Source organism: Carlito syrichta, unplaced genomic scaffold, assembly GCF_000164805.1.
Source record: "Carlito syrichta isolate Samal-C Ts95f unplaced genomic scaffold, Tarsius_syrichta-2.0.1 Scaffold288197, whole genome shotgun sequence".
Taxonomy (NCBI): Eukaryota; Metazoa; Chordata; class Mammalia; order Primates; family Tarsiidae; genus Carlito; species Carlito syrichta.
Genome location: NW_007232293.1, coordinates 131,522 through 137,295, shown reverse-complemented (window position 1 = coordinate 137,295; position 5,774 = coordinate 131,522). Strand labels below are relative to the sequence as shown.

The following is a 5,774-nucleotide window of genomic DNA, read 5'->3' as shown; positions in this document are numbered from 1 at the left end:
AGTCTCCGTCTTTTCACCCAGGCTGGAGTACAGTGTCATGCTCATAACCACCGCAGCCTCGACCTGCTGCACTTAGGTGGTCCTTCCGCCTCAGCCTTCCAAGTAGCTGGAACTACACACGCACACCAGCATGTCCAGCTAGTTTTTGTGATTTATTGTAGAGACAGGTCTCACCAAATTGCCCAGGCTGGTCTCGAACCTTCGGGCTCAGGCAGTCCTCTTGCCTTAGGCTCCCAAGGTGCTGAGATTACAGACTGAGCCCCTGCGCCCAGCCTGTCTGTTATTCTTAGCAGTGTTTTGTCCTGTAAAGTTTTCAGAGTGAGCATTTCCAGACTTAAAAATTTTCAGAAAGAAAATAGTGAAATAACCCATGGAGCAGTTGAACGTCAATTGACGTATGAACTTGATTATTTCTGTACCAGAAGCAGACAGTTTTCTTTACCATGTAGTTTGTGTTAAGATCTGAAGTCGTGCTTGTATGTACACCTCATGCCTTCAGAACCATTGCTAAGCTTCTCAGAAGTTTGATTTGTCTTTGGATTACAGATCTGGCGTTGAACTAGTCAACCTGCAGCACAGCAGACTCTTGGGAAATGGTTTGCATGCAGAAGTCAGACAGCATCCTGATGGAATGTCCCATATTTTTGTACTAAAAGACTTGATGACATAGAAAAGATTCTGTCATCTCAGAACAGATCTGCTTAAGGCTGGGTGTCGTGGCTCATGCCTGTAATCGCAGCACTTTTGGAAGCCCAGGCAGGAGGATTGCTTGAGCCCAGGAGTTCGAGACCAGCCTGGACAACATAGCAAGTTCTCATCTCTACCCAAAGGTAGATAGATAGATAGATAGACAAGATTAGGTAAGATAGATAGCCATGTGTGGTGGTGCACAAGTGTAGTCTCAGCCACTCGGGAGGCTGAGGTGGAAGAATCACCTGAGCCTAGGAGTTGGAGGCGGCAGTGAGCTATGATCATACTATTGCTCTCTGGCATAGGCAACAGAGTAAGACCCCCAGCTCAAAAAATTATAATAAAAGAAAAAGAAAACATCCGCTTATTTTGGAGATGCTGAGAAGCCAAATAGGATTTAAATTCCTCGCTGCCACATTTTGTCCAGGGACCAACCCCTCTCCAAACGAATGTTTGTGAGAAAACTGTTCCGAGACAAGCTCAAATTTTTTTTTTTGAGTTGGAGTCTCACTCTGTCACCCAGACTGGAGTGCAGTGGCTGGGAGCGGCTACTGCAACCTCGACCCACTGGGTTCCGGCAATCCTTCCGCCTCAGCCTTCTGAGTCGCTGGAATTACAGGCACGCGCTACCATGCCCAGCTGATTTTTTGATTTATTGTAGAGAAGAGGTCTCGCCAAGTTGCCCAGGCGGGTCTCGAACCTGTGGACTCAGGCAATCCACTCACCTCAGCCTCCCAAAGCGCAGGATGACAGGCTGAGCCACCGAGCCTGGCTTCATTTTTTTTTTTTTTTTTTGAGTTAGAGTCTCACTCTTTCACCCAGGCTGGAGTGCAGTGGCCGCTCCTGGCCACCGCAACCTCGACCTGCTGGGCTCCGGTGATCCTTCCACCTCAGCTTTCCAAGTAGCCGGAACTACAGGCATGCGCTACCACGTCCGGCTGATTTTTTGATGTTTTTGTTGTAGAGATGAGGTCTTGCCAGGTTGCCCGGGTGGGTCTCGAACCCGTGGGCTCAGGCAATCCTGTCGCCTCTGTCTCCCAAGGTGCGGGATTACAGGCTGAGCCACCGAGCCCAGCTGATAAGCTCAATTTTTAGCAGTGTCTACCTGAACCTGAAGGAAGGCAAATGCATCTCACCTGGGAGTAGACCATTAACATAGGCATGACCTCATTTCTCTTCAGGTGATGTAAGATTCATCTTGTTCTAGCAATCTCCTGTTCTCAGTCATGTAGTTGAGAGTGTTGCCAAAATAAAAATTTGATGTTGCTTATGACTAATTCTGTTTCGTTCAAAATACATTGGCTGTTCCAGATGATTTGTGTATTGAGGCTGTCAAAAAACTGAAGAAAACTTTGTAATTAATTACACAATTGCGCCTTTTTTCTCTATTGTCATTAAAATAGAAATCAGATTGGGCATAACTGATGGGTGCTGTCTCGCGGTTGCGGTCGCACAGCAGACCTTGCACTTTGGGACACTGAGGTGAGAGGATCACTTGAGCCCAGGAGTTCGAGACCAGTCTGGGCAACATAGTAATACCTCATTTCTCCAAAATATCAAAAATTAGCCGGGTGTGTGCCTGTAGTCCTAACTACACGGGAGGCTGAGGCGGAAGGATTGTCTGAGCCCAGGAGGTTGAGGATGTGGTGAGCTGTAATCATGCCTTTGAACTCCAGCCTGAGAAAGAATGAGACCCCTATCTCAAAAAAAAAAAAAAAAAAGAATGAAAGAAAGCAATACAGCATATTTATATTTAATTACATATAATCGGAGAGTTAAGCTCTTTGATTATGCAACTAACTGCCCTTGATTTCTAGAAAGAAAATGTGCATGTTTCTTCTCGTGGGCCGGTAAAGGAATGGGGGCTTGAAAAGGTGAAACAGAAGAACTGAAAAGAAGAAACTTAAAAAAGCTGAAGCCAGTTGCTCTTCTGGCGGTCGCCATGGAAGGGAGGGCAGAGTTGACCTGTGGCCCACCCTGCTGCCTCCCGGACCACTCATGGCTTGGGGCTTGCAGCGGGCGAGAGGAGCAGGTGGTCTTTAAGACATCTTTGCCCATGTTTGGTTTCTCAGTTTCCCCTTCTCTCTCTTCCTTGCCCTCAGGAGTTAGAGGCAGCTCTTCACAGAGATGATGTGGAGTTCATCAGTGACCTGATCGCCTGCCTGCTCCAAGGCTGCTATCAACGGCGGGACATCACGTGAGTAATCCTGGCCTTCCTAAGACTTTCTCGAAAGGGGAACCAAGTATCCAGTCACAGTGGTGTTTCCTGCCACCTGTAACAAACCGGAAGTGATCAGTAGCCACCACTCACAGAGCAGGCTGAGCTCAAATAGCTGGAGTCCCAGGCTCTGTGTCGGGCTCATTCTGCAGCTGAGGTTTTTTTATTCCATTGCAATCCTCACGTTTATTTTTCCCTCACACATCTGTGTCACTCATGGGTACACTTGCTGACGTAGTTGAGTGTAGGATTGCTTCCTCTCGAATCTGCCTTTTTCTGATTTTTGTTTGCGGTATTAGTAAAATCCTGCCTAGCAAATCGAAACTAGATTTTCCGACATTCCTGCCACTTGAGTATCTTCTTTTGTTCACCTAACTGGTAGCAGTGACATAATTAACTTGGAGCCTGTACCCTGTACCGAACTGCGAAGTAAGCGGCTTTCTCCAGCCCTTTTGAGAGGTGTAGACACCTGGAGCAAAATTGTGCCTATGTAGACTGATCAAGGAGCTTCTCGACCTGACCTCTTCCTAGACTTGACTCTCCCTTGATGTACATTTTCTTTGCTACAAGTCTATACAGAACAGAACTACAGGGCAAACTCACAAAAAGGTGAGAGACGGTGCGTTTACTAGTCTCTTCCCCTCTGGTGCCATGCAGGGGCTTGGCCTGTCCGGCCTGAGATATTTCTATTCTAATGGATTCAGGTGGTTAGGGCTGGGAAACTATTCTTGATCTTAATGTGCAGTAACCTTACATCCAGGGTTAGAAAGAGATGGAGAAAATGCCCTTCTCCTCAGTGTGGAAATCTGTATTCCTCGGGGAGAGTTACTGCTCCTGGCCTCAGTGCAATGATTTTCTTCTCTGGAATACCCACGTTGTATTGACAAATACAATTATAAAAATTTCCTGTATTTTCTTCTGTTCTCTATTTAGGGTGTATGTAGCCTTGGGAGCTTGTGTGTTTTTTACGCTCTGTTGTCTTCATATTGTGTGTATAGTTTCATATTTTCGTATCTGGGTTTTTTTCATTACAGCAATCATTTTTCTTATAGCCACTTTTTCTCTAAAAATGATTGTTAAGTAATGCAGTCTGGTAATTGACTGTTATTACTAGCGTTTAATGTTACAAACACATTATAATGCATAGCGTTATTCATATTCACTGATATGCAAACTGTCATTTCCTTAGTATAAATTTCTAGAAGTGGTGTGACTCAATCAAAAGAAATACCTGGCCAGGTGCAGTGGCTCACGCCTATAATCTCAGCACTTTGGGAGGCAGAGGCAGGAGGACTGCTTGAGCCCAGAAGTTTGAGACCAGTCTGGATGACATAGCGAAATCTCATCTCTACCAAAAAAAAAAAAAAAAAAAAAAACCCCAAAATTAGCTAGGTGTGGTGGTGTGGACCTGAAGCCCCAGCTGTTCGGGATGTGGAAGGATCACCTGAGCCAGGGAGGTTGAGACTGCCATGAACCACTGGTGTTGTGATTGTGCCACTGCACTCCAGCCTGTGCAATTAGATTCCCACTGAAAAAAAGAAAAAAAGGAAAGAAATGCTCACTTAAGACTTCAAAAGAAATTTATTTAACACATTGCCAGGCTTCCCACCACCGCGGTGGTTTCGTTTCCCCCTTGAACCCTCAGCACATGAGGGTGTCTGTCTGTATCCTTGTTTGCTCCCTACAGTGGACGGGGGCTGCTGGGGCCAGCGGCATCTCTCTCGCCCAGCTCCCTCAGAGCTCACAGTTGGATACTGGAGTCGCGGAAGGGAGAGCCACTGACAATTACAGTAATGATTATGTAATTGCAGATTATACACTTACAGCGATTAGTGCTTAGATGTAAAAACATAACGTGTCAGCAGAGCCAGCAACCCCGGGTGAGAGAGTGACTTATGATCGGGGCCCTCCATCTGACCGATTCCCTCTCCTAGGATACTCCTCTGTGATGGGGCTTGGCCCTCCGATGGGTCCTGCTGTTTAAAATTGGCCTTAGACTATTCTGCTTGATTTTCTAGATCATGATTATAACATTTTTGACATGTTCTTTAAGAAACATTCTCATTCTGATTAAAATCAAGTAAACCTATGAGGAAATTCAGGCAACATTGACATCCATAAGTATTGAGATTTATCCCAGCCCTTAATATCACTCAGTAAATAGGCACAGCTTTCTTAATGTAGATCAGACATAGTCCTGGCTCTCTTATTTAATTTTTGTTGCTATTAACAGAGGATTTTCTTTTTCTTTTCCCTCCCCTCCCCTCCCCTCCCCTTCCCTCCCCTCCCCTTTCTTCCCCCTGTCTTGCTCTGTCACCCAGGCTGGAGTGCGGTGGTGCATCATAGCTTGAACCCATGGTCTCAAGTCATCCTCTGCCTAAGCCTCCCAGGTAGCTGGGACCAGAGGTGTAGTCCCACTAGGCATAGTTACACCTGGCTTATTTTTTTAATTTTTTGTAGAAATTTGGTTGTGTTCACTTTCCGAGGCTGGTTTTAAACTCCTGGCCTCAAGCAGTTCTTCTTGCCTTGGCTTCCCAAAGCGTTAGGATTACAAGCTTGAGACTCTGCACCCAGCCAAGAGTAGGATTTACATCTATTACATACCAGAAAAAAAATTTTTTAACTCTAAAAAAAAGAGTAGAGTCACAACGTTCACAAGTGCTTTTAAAATAATAAAATGCTTTCTATCAATCTTGAATTTACACAGTTTACTGGCCTTGATTTTTATTTATTTTTATTTTTTATTTTTTTGAGTTGGAGTCTCACTCTGTCGCCCAGACTGGAGTACAGTGGCTGCTCCCAGCCACCGCAGCCTCGACCTGCTGGGCTTCGGCGATCTTTCCGCTTCAGTCTTCCGAGTAGCCGG

General features: G+C 45.6%; 1 protein-coding gene across 1 annotated transcript in view; it reads left to right on the top strand.

The window, feature by feature from the left end:
* Positions 1–2,795: 2,795 nt before the first annotated feature.
* LOC103255518 (cat eye syndrome critical region protein 2) overlaps positions 2,796–5,774 on the top strand; it is a 68,336-nt gene continuing 65,357 nt past the window's right edge. Inside the window, exon 1 of the mRNA XM_021710158.1 lies at positions 2,796–2,887. The gene's annotated coding sequence lies outside the window, so the exon portion shown is untranslated. The remainder of the gene's footprint in view (positions 2,888–5,774) is intronic.